The following is a 15,490-nucleotide window of genomic DNA, read 5'->3' on the forward strand; positions in this document are numbered from 1 at the left end:
GGCCGGTTTGGGGCTAAGTGCACATGTCAAGAGGGCCCTAGCCATAGAGACTATTCTGGCTGTGGAGTTGGTCATGTAGGCATGTCAGTTTAGGTTTGTAACCTCCTAATTCCTCCTCTTCTCTTCCCCAGCCTACCCCCCAAGCACACAGGTTAGGCAGGCAGGTGCAGTTTCATTTTCCCAGGGACTAACTCTGTGCTGCTGTCTGTCTGTGGATACTGCTTCTCAACAGCCCCTGCCCCAAATGGCAAGGGGGGTATAGTTGTTTTTGTTATTATATTATCATTGATATTATGGTAGAGCCTAGAGCTCCCAGCCAAGGGTCAGGCCCCTCTGCTAGAGACCCTACACACGGTAATTAAGGAAAAAAGCCCCCACCCCCAAAGAGTTTACAGTCCAAGCCTATGATGAGAGATACAGCAAACAAGCAGGGGAGAGGACGAGGTAGCAGTAAATCCGTCATGTTGAGTAAAACGGGCAAGAGTCACAGCACGCCCACTGCCTAGCTGTCCTCAAGTGCTTTGTAGGCACCCCAGCAAAGAGGAGTTTTTAGAAGGGATCTGAAGGAGGGTAGGGGACAGATTTCATGAGATGCTTCTCTGAAGCATTAAAGAGCAGCATGAAAGTGATTGTGAGAAAAAAGGACTAATAGGTGATGAAGGCTGGCTGGCATGGTTGGCAGAGCGGAGGTGGAAGCTGACACATATTAGAGTTTATAGGTAAGATGAAGCTGAACTGTGAAGATTATTAAAGTAGCTTGTTTCTGATGTGGTGGAGAAAGGGATCCAGGGTGAGGCATGCTATTAAAGTAGCTTGTTTCTGATGTGGTGAAGAAAGGGATCCAGGGTGAGGCATGCAAAGGTGTGGTAGTCAGAGTGATGAATCAAGATGATCTTAACAGCAACATTTTAAATGGACTTGAGGTCGACAAGCTTGTATTTGTTAAGGCCAGAAGAGATGGCATTTATCGAAACACAAGATGGTTTTAGTTTTAGCTGTGTGGACTGAGAGCCAAGACAATATTAAAGAGGTTGTGTAGGAAGAAGTGGCAAGATTTAGACATGGTCTGGATGTTTGGGTCTAGAGAGAGGGCTGACTCAAAGATAACACTTCGATTATCGACGGAATAACAAGGAAAATGATGACGTTGGCCACAGTGACTGAGCAAGGCGGGATTGATTTGAAGGGAAAGATTAAGAGTTCACTATTGTCCATGAAGACCTTAAGGTGACGGCAGGACATTCATGAGGAGATGTTCAAAAGACAGGCCAAGATTTTAGTTTGGACAGACGGAAAGAGGTCTGGAGAAGAGAGGCAGATCTGGGAGTAATCAGCATAAAGATGATAGTCAAAGGTGTGTTTTTGAATAAGCTCCCCCAATGATAGGCTGTAAAGGGGAGAAGGATCTAGGGCCAAGGATGAATGCTTGTGGGCCCCCTTAGGAAGGCTGGAGAGGGGATGAGGAGGACCCACCAAATGAAACACTAAAAGAGCAAAAGTCATGTTAGAGAGGTATGCAAATGATAATTAGGGCCACTGAGGCTAAATGGGCTAGAACGTTGAAACTCAAACCTATATTGTTAGAAGTAATATGTGTCTTAGATGTTACGCAAAAAGACAGTTCCTGTCTGTCACTATAACTATTGATTCAGAGATCAAAAGGGAATATTAACATTTGGATGAATTGTGGGTAAAATAATGTCATTGTCTATATGTCTCTTTCAAGTTTGTAATAGACTGCCTAATGGATAAATTGTTGTATGTTAATTTGTATAACTAATTACTGGTAATGTTTAGAAAGCAAAAGGTTACATCAAAAGCCTATTGTTTAACCAGGACTGTGTGGTCAAGTGGATGCTAGAACACTGTATAAAAAGATCCTTGGATCCTGTTTCTGTCATCTCCAATCTGCTTAGGCTTCATCAGGGGAAGTTTGAGTCACAAGACTGAGGTCCCAGTTATGCTGATACGCCCTGAATATGAGATAGTCCAATGAACTATTTATGAAAGAACTCTTTGCAACTACAAAGTTCACCATCTCTGCTATGAATCTGAACCTCAATTAATTGAACTCATGTCTATATGTATATTGACCTTTTAACCATTCTCTCTCTCTCTCTTTCGTTTTGTAATAAATTTTAGTTTAGTTAATAAGAATTGGCTGTAGCATGTATTTGGGTAAGATCTGAAACATTCATTAACCTGGGAGGTAATGTGTCCGATCCTTTGGGATTGGTAGATTAAATAAGATTTACAGAAATTTTCATCATATTTAACGTGGGTACCTGGATGAAGGCCTGAGGCTGGATCACTTTAAGGGAACTGTGTTGTTTGGACTTCTGAGTAACCAGTGAGGTAATAAAGAAGCTGTTTTATGCTGGTTTGGTAAATCTAAGTATCGGAATATCCACCAGCTTTATGGGGATTGTCTGCCCCATTCTTTGCAGTTCACCCTAATTGAGTGACCACAGCTGGTCACCACTAGGACCCTGGTCACAAGTGTCTTATGGGGAGAAAGTAATCGTGTGTGGGAAGGAATAAAACAAAAATGAAAATCTATAAAAATGGAGCAGAGGTGCTAACGCAACAGTGCATGGAGTAGGAAGGCCGGGGCACAAACTCTGTGTTAATGGGGAGACATTTTTTGAAAAAGCGGTGGATGGAATATTTAGGACTCAATTCCCTTTTCATTCACACCTGCCTACGTCACACTGATATAATTCCATTGATCCCCTGATTTACATAGTGCTGAAACAGAGCACACTAGAAATCTGAACAACCATGTGACTTCTCCTTTCCTCCCCCATCCCCATTTCCCTCCCTTTGTTTGCTGCCAGCCACTGCTGCATCATGACTATCTAACTTGTAAGGTCTTCTGAGGGGCCTAGCGCAATGGGATCGCGGATCTTGAGTCACGCCCCTGGATGCTACTCCGCTCTTACTATGAGCAATAACACTTCAAAGGACACCAATCAAATCAAAACAACCCAACAAAGGTGTGGAAAAAGAATGTCATCACCTCAGACCAATGATAAGCTTGAATGGATGCGCTGCTGGAAGGTGCTCGGATATTACACTGATGAGCAGGGCAAAAAAACAATGAGAAAGAAATTCCCCACAAAGGAAGTGTTTCCGTCCTCAAAGGAAGTTTAGTGCTAGGCAGTTTAAGTGGGTAATTGTCATTTATTCTATCTTTCTACCTACCTACCTAAAGTATTTCTAAAATACCCATATTATCACTGTGGAATCTAAAAGCTGAAGAAAATTACAAAGCAGAAGAATCCAGAACAGAAGTTGTTTTCTCTCCCCTTTCCCCTGTGTTTTAGGGGTGTGTGAAGTTAGATAACAAAGGAATTATTTTTCACCTGCATTACTGTTGGCCCTGTGCCATTATTTATATGCAACACCTGCCAGGAGTACCATCACTTAAATATGATCCATTTGCTCTCAGGTACTCACTATAAAAATGATTTTAGAGGTCAGAATCTAATCCATGGAAAAACAGCCATTTCTCCACCATCCACCAAAATCAAGAGTGAAAAGGATGTGGATTACTGAGATAGGTGGATTACTTTTGACTGAGTCAAAAGACAAATGATTCTAATCTATTTGTATGCACATTTCATTCACTGAAAGGCACAGTGCAAAGGCTCTGGACAAACTGAGTGGCAGACTGGACCTCAAACTGTACATAAAATCCTGAGAGTGCTTGGGTGAAGTTGGGGATGGATCATACATCCACAGGGAGGTGGTTTTCCTGCTGACTAGAATAAAATGGTGTCTGTCTTGCTGGGATGTTTCATTCTGAAGTTGCTAGGTGCTGATGTGATCTGATAACTCACAGACACTATCTGTTATCTAACTTAAATAAGCTATCTCAGTAGCAGAAGTAACATTGTTATGAGGGGAGGAGAAACCTGTGTTTAAAGATGGGGGGGGCAGATCCTTACTGGCGTAAATCAGCATAACTCGACTGATATCAATGGAGCTATGCCTGTTTATGCCTGCTGAGAAGCTGGCCCAGAATGTGAACCAGTAAAAGAGACTCGTTTTAACTGATATTTTTTTCTTATGTTTCTAAAGGTCTCAATCCCGAGTTCACTGACACTGGTGTAAAACAGGAATAAGTCCACGGAATCAATGGAAATATACCAGTGTGAAATCACAATCAGGCCCCATGTTAGTAATGAGCCTTCTGGGAGAGGGAGATGGCGGCAGCTTTTCTGTAGGTGTCTTCTTCAAGCAGAACTATTCATTCACTCAATGGTTTCTGATAGCTTGATGGTAGATACCTGTCCTCTGGCCACACTGGTTTCCCTGCCTCTTCTCAATTCCCTTAGGAAGAAACAACTGCAAAGTACCTATTGTTTCTTTGCATAAAGGTATGTAAACTTGAGCTACTTCTCATTACTGCAGCTGTTAAACACTAAATGACTGATCTTTTTAGTGCCTTGCATGGTGTCAAGTATCAGGGGGTAGCCGTGTTAGTCTGTATCTACAAAAACAACAAGGAGTCTGGTGGCACCTTAAAGACTAACAGATTTATTTGGGCATAAGCTTTCATGAGTAAAAACCTCACTTCTTCGGATGCATCCGAAGAAGTGAGGTTTTTACTCACGAAAGCTTATGCCCAAATAAATCTGTTAGTCTTTAAGGTGCCACCAGACTCCTTGTTGTTTTTGATCTTTTTAGGTTCTCCAAGAAGGGAAGAATAATTTAGAAAATAACAAGTTGCTGTATATGAGACTCCCATTCCCAGTGGGTATCATCTGATCTTAGAAACCTTTTTACAGTGGAGTGGAAGGCTCTGAGGATTGGTACAATATGACATGGAGATCTTTATATCTGAGTCATTCATTTCACATATGATCCAGGCTCAGTAGTGGCCAAAAGTCTGCTACTTGGTGCCCTGTTTAGAAGCTAAAATCTAGGTCTCTTAAACTGTAAGGTCGTTGGGGTTTAGACCATCTTTTCATTATATGTACGTACAACACATGGGGCCCGGATCCCTGATTTGGGCCCTCTAGGCCAGGGGTAGGCAACCTATGGCACGCGTGCCGAAGGCGGCACGCGAGCTGATTTTCAGTGGCACTCACACTACCCGGGTCCTGGCCACCGGTCCGGGGGGCTCTGCATTTTAATTTAATTTTAAATGAAGCTTCTTAAACATTTTAAAAACCTTATTTACTTTACATACAACAATAGTTTAGTTATATATTATAGACTTCTAGAAAGAGACCTTTTAAAAACATTAAAATGTATTACTGGCACGCCAAACCTTAAAATAGAGGGAATAAATGAAGACTCGGCACATCACTTCTGAAAGGTTGCCGACCCCTGCTCTAGGCACTTCCACGGTATAAACAGAAGATAATAGTATTGGTAATAGGAAGATGTTTACATTACAAACTACATCACAAAGATAATTGGCTACCCTAGAGCCTGGCAGCCTCAGAACTCAGCCACAGCCAAGGGCTTCACGGCCAGTGGGGATTCCAGTCTTATCACAATAAGACTCTCCAGGTCAGAGGTGAGGTGAATGTTACTGAAGTGCCATAGGGAAGTTTGCACTGCCCTTGCTCATACTGTGGACCTGCTCTATGGAAAGATACTGGGCTTCAGTCTTTAGTTCCTTCAAGGGATTTTTGTCATACATGTGCATTTATCTATATTTTCTATCCAGCATAGTTCATTATTGGGAAAATTTAGCAAAATAGAACTTAAGCATGAATGCACAACACAGACCGTTTTGATAAGTGCTTTATAACAAAGATGTGTCCGTTGGTCAGCATGCTGTGCAGTTCCGAATTACTCTGTCAAAGGACCAAGCACATTAGCAGCAAACTGTTGTTCTGCAACAATCATCCAATTATAAAAATTCCAAATGACTCACTAATGGTCTCTCAATTTACATCAAGTATCATAACCGAACAGTGGTGCTGCCTGTCTCCTATACACAGCGGAGCAGAGCAAGCATAAGTACATTTGTTGGTACTGCACACAGGCATGAAAGTCCCCATATATATTGTTCAATATCACCAAGATTTACTTACCATAATAATTGCAATCTGAGAGAATGGGGGAAAGTTTTATTGCAATTGAAAATGTCAACGTGTTTCATTTTGACATTTCTGATTTTAATTTTTTTTGGCACTTTTCATTGCATGAAAATTTTCAATATTTTTGTCCTGTTTCTGGACAAAAACAAATGCCAAAATATTGGAATTTCCCAGGCAATGGATATTCCTCTTTCTGAACAGCTTAGCTAAAGACTAGTGAAGGATGAATCCCAAAGCGTTCAGAGCAGCCCTGCAAAAGTTCTGATACTACTTGGGGTCAACAGAGAGGCCAAAGTAAAGAATAGGCCTTTGTTTTAAAATGACAAGATACCATTTGTTTGAAGTTAGCCGATGAAATAAGAACAGATCTGCACTTTCTGTCAAAGTCCTCATTTTCCATTGCAGTGCACAGGGAAGTAGCCATATGATTCCCTTTTATATTAGCAGAGGTTACATGACAGTGTCTGTCATTAGCTTTGAAAATCTACCTTGGAATGCAAAAGGGTATGCTTTAAAATATAAACTCACCTTTGACTGGACAGGTCAAAGCATTTGTTATGAATGTAGCCGTTTCTTGGCTAGCAAATTGTTCATGATCTCAACTTGCCGTTCTTCAAATGTTTGTGTTATTTGTAGATATTTACTAAAGCTCGTTGAAATGTTCGGACTTTTCCATTTTCAGTGAATTTCTTTTTTGTCAAAAATGAAATTTTGGATGAACCCCTTGTCGTCAGATGTTTCGGCTGCGTGTGTGTGTTCTTTGTGTGCTGTCCCAGCTCTGCGCAGATGGTTGGCATAGGAGACCTCAATCGAACTGCCCAGTGACCACAAGACTTGGTTTAGTAGTGAAGGCGCCCGGCCAGGTTTATTGTCGACGAAGCACAGTAGTAGCACTTGGCAGACTCTACAAGGATTCTAAGACATATATGCCCGTGACAATGGACGCATCTCAGCCAGTGGCAGGGCTTTCCTCTGCCCCTAGGCTGGACGAAGGGTTAAGGCGAGGTATTCCAACATTTATAGACTGGGACAAACAATCTAGGATAAACAGCTTACGTATCACCTTACGCGTTTCATGATATGCTTGTTACTTCCCCTGATACTTTCCTCCTGATGTTTCAGACAAAACATTCCTATTCACCCCATATTTGTACTTTCACTCCTGATGTTTCAGACAGAATATCACTATTCATCACTTTTATCAAACCATTTTATTGTGTGCTAAGCTGGGGTGTTCTTGTGCTGGCCTGCTGGAATGTGTTTACATATTCAGTGTGTTTTAGCAATGCTAGCAATACTGGTGCCGAGTTCATGTACCGGACACTGACTGGCAGGCAAGCATCTGCTTTTGACATGCTCTGAGCAACAGTCAGGTCCTCACTTTCACTGACTTTGGTTCAGGCCTCAGACCTTGCACCAGGGCCATGCTTCAGGCTCTTTCTTTCTACTCCATTCCCCAACTTTTTGTCCTTTTATGGGGAGGATGTTTATCTATCATCCCAGAAAAGCACAATGCATGGACTGAAGTTGACCCAGTGGGCTAAACACTGTTATCTGGTCACCTTACTTTACCATCCATACATTCATACCCCATAGGCTGTACATTTCCTCATATGACTGACGGACAGATTTTATTTTCCAAAGCTTTGGGGGCACTCCCAAATAATTAACGTATATGGATAATATGGATATGGTCTTTGTATTTGTAGTGTATACAGGTATATAAGGAATATATGTATGTGTACATATGACACCACCTCATAGCCAAGCATAACAATCCTTTTCCAATCTGGTGTTGTAGTCTGGCCCTTTTACTTTGGTACTGCAGAGAGCAACACGCTCCTATTAGGGCAGTTACAATTATCACCTATATCATCATTTGTAGTAGGCTGAGTCTTTTGAAATACTGGGATAGGTATTATTAACAGTGTATCCCACAGTGCTATGTATATCAGAAGTAAAATAGAAATTTGAAGTAGTGACATTACAAATGAGGCCTTTATATATAATTTCTTGTCATTAGTTACAGTACTGTCCATCCATGTTATAGGTTACCCTTACTGCTGGCTGTCACACTCTGGGATAAGTTTTGCTGGGCAAGAAATAGGAATGCCTAGCTTCTCTGTTCCAGTGGTTGCATTGCTTTGTGATACACCAGTAGCTGACATAGATCTAGATGTTTCTTATAGCTGCTGTCTGTCAGATAACCTAGGGAATGGACAGTAACCAATTTATCAAATATTGCTGTGTCAGGATTTAGTATTGGCACCCAGACACTGAACAAGATTGTTTTGAATAACAAGTACCTCAGTTAATATGCAGTGTCACTGACCCCAAATTGTGACTAGTACTAACAGGGAATTTGTTTACCCAATTTGCAGTTACTGTGTAACTTAATTTCTTTACCAATTTGTTTTTTCCTTGCCTTCATTTGTTTGCTGCCATTCGTTTATATTCAGTGTGTTGTAGCAATGCTAGCAATACTGGTGCCGAGTTCGTGTACCGGGCACTGGCTTGCAGGCAAGCATCTGTTTCTTGCAATTTTCTAAATCAAACTAATTGGATTTTTATTTTTACCAAGTTGGGTGTTTAGAGAGAACCAGATTGTTTGTCCTGCTTTGTATAGCTGCAAGAGGCAGTGTGTGTGTGTGTGTGTGTGTGTGTGTGTGTGTGTGTGTGTGTGTGTGTGTGTGAGGGGGGGGTACTTCATGTCCCTTCCACCAGCTGCTCAGGTCATGGAGAGGAGAGCAGCTTTCATGGGGTTGTGGCATCCCCCCTGCCCTGCACAAGTGGGTGGGACTGGGTAGGATGGGGTGGCAAGTAGGCAGAGCCTTGGCTCCACCCTCTATAATACTCCATCTAGTAGACCTATGCCAGTGCACTGGGGGAGTCCAGCGTACCAGATCTGTTCCCATCTGGACAGGAAGCTTCCCCCTTAAGAAAAAGGAAGAATTCAGAGGGGTTGTGACTCAGAGGCTATGTCTACACTTGTGAGCTGGGGCATGCTTCCCAGCTTGTGTAGACATATTCACCATAGTTTTTATCATGCTAGCTCACTAAAAATAGTAGTGTGGCCAGGATAGCATGGGTTGTGGCAAGCAGTGGCACAGGCTAGCTATGCTGGCTACAGATCCATGGGGTTCAGGTGCAATTGTACTCATCATGGGTAGCCCATGCTGCCACTGTGTGTGCTACCCCAGCTACCCTACAATGTTCAGCCCATTCGTTCGATTAGAACTAGTGTATGTTTATGTGAGCTGGAAATCACACCCCCAGATCCAAGTGTAGAAATACCCTTAGTCACACTCTGCCTTCTGGCCTACTCCAGGCCAGCACAACATGCTGCATCTGGCTTAGCGCCTGAGGCAAAGCCACGGTTAAGCCCTATATAATTTGGATGAGAAGTTTTCAGCCCATGGATTACACAGGAACTTGTTCACTTCATTCATCCACTATCTATGTTGTATGGCTGTTCATCTAAGTCACGTGTCATTTTTTCTGCTCCCTGACTGGATGTCTGAGTCATTTTAAACAAAAGACTAAAAATACAGGTAAATAATAAATAATGTACTTTCCAGTATGATTTTTATGATAATTAATCTTGCAAATTCATTAACTTTTCATGAATCAATATTTCCCCCGAAACCCAGCACTTGTTCAAATAGTTGCAAATAACAAATCCTATAGCTTCAGAAATCACAGCAACTTGAAATCAATTCTTTCATTCATGAATATATTCACAAACTGATGCTGCTGGCATTTTTAAAATAGTAATGGGCCAGCTCTTCCCCCATCCCTTTCAGTATTTGATTAGCAAACTGGAGCAGCACACTCTTTTGGACAGAATCTAGATTGGTCTGAACCGTATTCACACTGAAAGAAGATGTGTGTGTTCTATGCTGACTGAGTCATTGGACATCTTCCTTTCATGAAGAAGAATGCCTCTTGCGTACTTTAACACTGAGGGTGTTTTGCTGCTTTTCAAAGACAAGTCAGATACCTCAGCCATTGATTTTGCTATACATGGGGTGTTATTTAATGGCATCTGTGTTCAAGGCTGCCTGCTCCTGCGCTTTAATGTAAATTGACTTGAAGTGAATAATTTCTAAAGATGTGATTCATCTTCATTACGTGATAGTGTTTAAGCACAAGCCAAATCACTATGATTAAGCAGTCCATCATCTCTAGGTTGTGTAACCACAGTCCGGGCATGTATACATTTTGAAAGTAGTGGTAACAACTTTTAACTGTTTACTAACTTCAGGAATTAAAGAGATGGTGTCAAGATGATTTTAGTGATTTGTTTAATGTTAATCTGTTTATGTTTTGAAACCTGAGCTTGAAATATGAATCTGTTGCTTAACTGAATTTTGCACCTCTTCTCTTCTTTCTTACGGTGGTATAAATCAGGAATAACTCTCCTGAAGTCAGTGGATTAACACGGGTGTAAAAGAGATCGGTATCAGACTCACAGCATTGCTTCGTTGTGTATCCACTCTGTTTTTTTATTCTAGGGTTGATCTTGAGGGCTGAGCTGTGTGCTTTTTTTTTTTCTTTTTGCTATTATGTTGCTCATGAGTGATGGGTTCCTCGAACTTTTCCCCTCCTCATTCTCCCTGCCCCCTAAGCAGCCACACAATAGGGAGGTAGGGGTGATATCTTTTTTCCCCACTCACATGTTTCTGTGGGATCAGTCAGCAGTCCTGTCTATATGGTGAATTGGATACGGATGAAGGGCCTATGGCTGAGTATTTTCTTAGAATGAACTAGCATAGGGTACCACTAACCTTCACTCTACTAGCAGAGCACGAATTAGTGCCATGGTCCAATGTTAATAATGAAGAATGATAATAATCTAGCTCTTACACAGAGCTTTTCATCTGTAACTCTCAAGGTACTTCACAAAGGAAGTATCATTATCCTCCATTCTGCAGGTGGGGGAAACTGAAGTACAGAGAGGTAAAGTAACTTGCTCCGGGTCACCCAGGAGTGGAGTGGCAGAGTCAGAAATAAAATCCAGGTTTCCGGAGTCACCATCTAGAGCCCTATCCATGAACCACACTGCCTTTCTAATTAAGGACAGTCCTGCAAATGGGACCCTAATCAGCCATGGGTTCCAAATCAGGCTCTGCATTCTGGTATGCTATTCTTGGGCTGACCACGTGTGCTGTGTCATTTTTTCTCCCTCTGTAACTAAGGGGGGGAAAGACAACAAGAGGGATCTTTTTGGATACAATACACTCTGATTGTCTCTGCTAAACTGAGACCTGGAACAGGTTCAGCAGGGATGTCAGAACTGAGAAGCGTTTAGACAGTTGTGAGGAGCTAGTATTGGCATTGCAAGGGTTGCTGTAGGCCATACGTGGTAGAGTTGTGTGCAGACCATAGACTGGAATAGCAGTAGTACTGCAAATTAGGAATGACAGTTTTGTATAGAAGAGCAGATAGCATTGAACTATACCTCTTCCTGGCTAAAGCCAATGATAATAGTCACTTCACTTTCATGAGTTGATGGAGACAGCACCAATTCTGGGCCCCGGGAGGATACAGGATGGCGTAAGGGGGACTATAAGGGAAAATAGGAATGGATAGGGGTGGAACTAGAGGGAACAGGGGATAGATTAGTAGATCGCACTGTCACCAGACAAAGGCAGGTTTACGTGATTGGGGACTCCTTACTGAGGAGGTTAGACAGGCCTGTGACCAGGGCAGACCCAGAGAACAGAAGGGTGTGCTGTCTCCCGGGCGCTAAGATACGGGATGTGGACCTGCGGCTGAAAAGGATCCTAAAAGGAGCAGGTAAGAACCCCTTGATCATCCTTCAAGTAGGAACGAATGACATGGCTAGGTTCTCGCTAGAGAGAATCAAGGGAGATTATGCCAGGCTGGGGAAGACGCTTAAGGAAATCGAGGCTCAGATCATCTTCAGTGGGATTCTGCCTGTTCCTAGAGAAGGGCAGCAAAGAGGTGAAAGGATTGTGATGATAAATAGTTGGCTAAGGGAGTGGTGCTATAAAGAGGGCTTTGGGATGTATGGCCACTGGGAGGCTTTCGGGGACAGAAAACTGTTCTCACGGGACGGACTTCACCTGAGTAGGGAAGGAAATAGACTTCTGGGAGGGAGGCTGGCTCATCTCATCAAAAGAGCTTTAAACTAGGAATTTGGGGGAGACAGTTGGGAGATGTCCAGTTAATCTCCACACCAGATTATAACATTGAGAGGGAGGACAATGAGATAAGGACTGATACAGCCAGGGGGAAGAGATTGGACATAAAGAGGAGTGGGGGGATGGATACCAGACTAATAGGTCATACCAGCAGTACGGTGTCCACATCAAATGGGAGAATGAATGTGAGAGAGGCCAAAAGGTATAAATTAAGATGTTTATACACCAATGCGAGAAGCCTAGGTAACAAAATGGAGGAATTGGAGCTCCTGATCCGAGAAATGAAACCGGATATCATAGGAATAACTGAAACATGGTGGAACGGTAGTCATGACTGGAGTACAGGTATGGAAGGGTATGTGCTGTTTAGGAAAGACCGGATCAAAGGTAAAGGTGGGGGAGTAGCATTGTATGTCAATAATGAGGTAAACTGTAAAGAATTAATAAGTGATGGAATGGATAAGACGGAGTCTGTCTGGGAAATACTCACATTGGGTAAAAGAACTACTAGAGCCTCCCCTGGGATAGTGCTTGGGGTGTGCTATAGACCGCCGGGATCTAGCCTGGATATGGACAGAGAACTCTTTAACATTTTTAGGGAAGTAAATACTAATAGAAACTGTGTAATCATGGGAGACTTTAACATCCCGGATATAGATTGGGGAACAAATGCTAGTAACAATAATAGGGCTCAGATTTTCCTAGATGTGATAGCTGATGAATTCCTTCATCAAGTAGTTGCTGAACCGACGAGGGGGGATGCCATTTTAGATTTGGTGCTGGTGAGTAGTGAGGACCTAGTTGAGGAAATGGTTATAGGGGACAACCTTGGCTCGAGTGATCATGAGCTAATTCAGTTTAAACTAAATGGAAAGATTAACAGAATTAAATCAGAGACTAAGGTTTACGATTTCAAAAGAGCTAATTTTAATAAATTAAGGGGACTGATTAGGGAAGTGGATTGGACTAACATATTTAGGGATCTAAAGGCGGAAGGCGCCTGGGATTATTTCAAGTTGAAGTTGCAGGAGCTGTCGGAGGCCTGTATCCCGAGAAAGGGAAAACGGTTCGTAGGCAGGAGATTTAGACCTAGCTGGATGAACAAGCATCTCAGAGGGGTCATTAAGAAAAAACAGAAAGCGTACAGGGAGTGGAAGAGGGGAGGGATCAGCAAAGAAACCTACCTTATTGAGGTCAGAGCATGTAGGGATGGAGTGAGAAAAGCCAAAAGCTGAGTAGAGTTGGACCTTGCGAGGGGAATTAAAACCAATAGTAAGAGCTTTTATAGCCATATAAATAGGAAGAAAACAAAGAAAGAAGAAGTGGGACCGCTTAAGACTGTAGATGGAGTGGAGATTAAGGATAACCTAGGCATGGCACAATATCTAAATGAATATTTTGCATCGGTATTTAATGAGGCTAATGAAAGGCCGAGGAATAGTAGAAGCGAGACAGATGGGAATAAAGGAGTGGGGATTGACATTACCGTATCCGAGGTAGAAGCCAAACTTAAACAGCTTAACGGGACTAAATCGGGCGGACCGGATGATCTTCATCCGAGAATATTAAAAGAGCTGGCGCGGGAAATTGCAAGCCCGTTAGCGATAATTTTTAATGAATCCATAAACTCGGGGGTGGTACCGTTTGACTGGAGAATAGCTAATGTGGTTCCTATTTTCAAGAAGGGGAAAAAAAGTGACCCGGGTAACTACAGGCCTGTTAGTCTAACATCTGTAATCTGCAAGGTCTTGGAAAAAATTTTGAAGGAGAAAGTAGTTAAGGACCTTGAGGTCAACGCCAATTGGGACAAATTACAACACGGTTTTACGAAAGGTAGATCGTGCCAAACCAACCTGATCTCCTTCTTTGAGAAAGTAACAGATTTCTTAGATAAAGGAAATGCGGTGGATCTAATATACCTCGATTTCAGTAAAGCGTTTGATACAGTACCGCATGAGGAATTATTGGTTAAATTGGAAAAGATGGGGATCGATATGAAAATCCAGAGGTGGATAAGGAACTGGTTAAAGGGGAGACTGCAGCGGGTCGTACTAAAAGGTGAACTGTAAGGCTGGAGGGAGGTTACCAGTGGAGTTCCTCAAGGTTCGGTTTTGGGTCCGATTTTATTTAATCTATTCATTACTGACCTCGGAACCAAATGTAGGAGTGGGCTGATAAAGTTTGCGGATGACACAAAGTTGGGAGGTATTGCTAATTCGGAGAAGGATCGGGATAACCTGCAGGGAGATTTAGATGGCCTTGTAAACTGGAGTAATAGTAATAAGATGAAATTTAATAGTGAGAAGTGTAAGGTTATGCATTTAGGGATAACTAACAAGAATTTTAGTTATAAGCTGGGGATGCATCGGTTGGAAGTAACGGAAGAGGAGAAGGACCTCGGAGTCCTGGTTGATCGCAGGATGACTGTGAGTCGGCAATGTGACGTGACTGCGAAAAAAGCTAATGCGGTCTTGGGATGCATTAGGCGAGGTATTTCTAGTAGGGATAGGGAGGTGCTGGTTGGAAAATCTGTCGTATGAAAGGAGACTCGAGGAGCTCGGTTTGTTTACCTTAACCAAAAGAAGGCTGAGGGGGGATATGATTGCTCTTTATAAATATATCAGAGGGATAAATATCAGGGAGGGAGAAGAATTATTTCAGCTCAGTACTAATGTGGACACTAGAACGAATGGATATAAACTGGCCGTCGGGAAGTTTAGGCTAGAAATTAGACGAAGGTTTCTAACCATCAGAGGGGTGAAGTTTTGGAACAGCCTTCCGAGGGAAACAGTGGGGGCGAAAGACCTCTCTGGCTTTAAGATCAAGCTTGATAAGTTTATGGAGGGGATGGTTTGATGGGATACAGTGATTTTAGTCAATAGGTCGATAACAATGGTCAATGATGGGATATTAAAAGTTACTACAGAGAACTTTTCCAGAAGGTCTGGCTAGAGAATCTTGCCCGCATGCTCGGGGTTCAGCGGATCGCCATATTTGGGGTCGGGAAGGACTTTTCCTCCAGGGTAGATTGGCAGAGGCCCTGGAGGTTTTTCGCCTTCCTCCGCAGCATGGGGCAGGGGTCGCTTGCTGGAGGATTCTGAGCGACTAGAAGTCTTTAAATAATGATTTGGGGAGTTCAACAGCTAAGTCAAGGGAGAGAATTCTTCCAGGAGTGGGTGGGTCAGGTTTTGTGGCCCGCATCATGCGGGAGGTCAGACTAGATGATCATAATGGTCTCTTCTGACCTTAGAGTCTATGAGTCTA

The sequence above is a fragment of the Chrysemys picta genome, chromosome 9, assembly GCF_011386835.1.
Source record: "Chrysemys picta bellii isolate R12L10 chromosome 9, ASM1138683v2, whole genome shotgun sequence".
NCBI lineage: Eukaryota > Metazoa > Chordata > Testudines > Emydidae > Chrysemys > Chrysemys picta.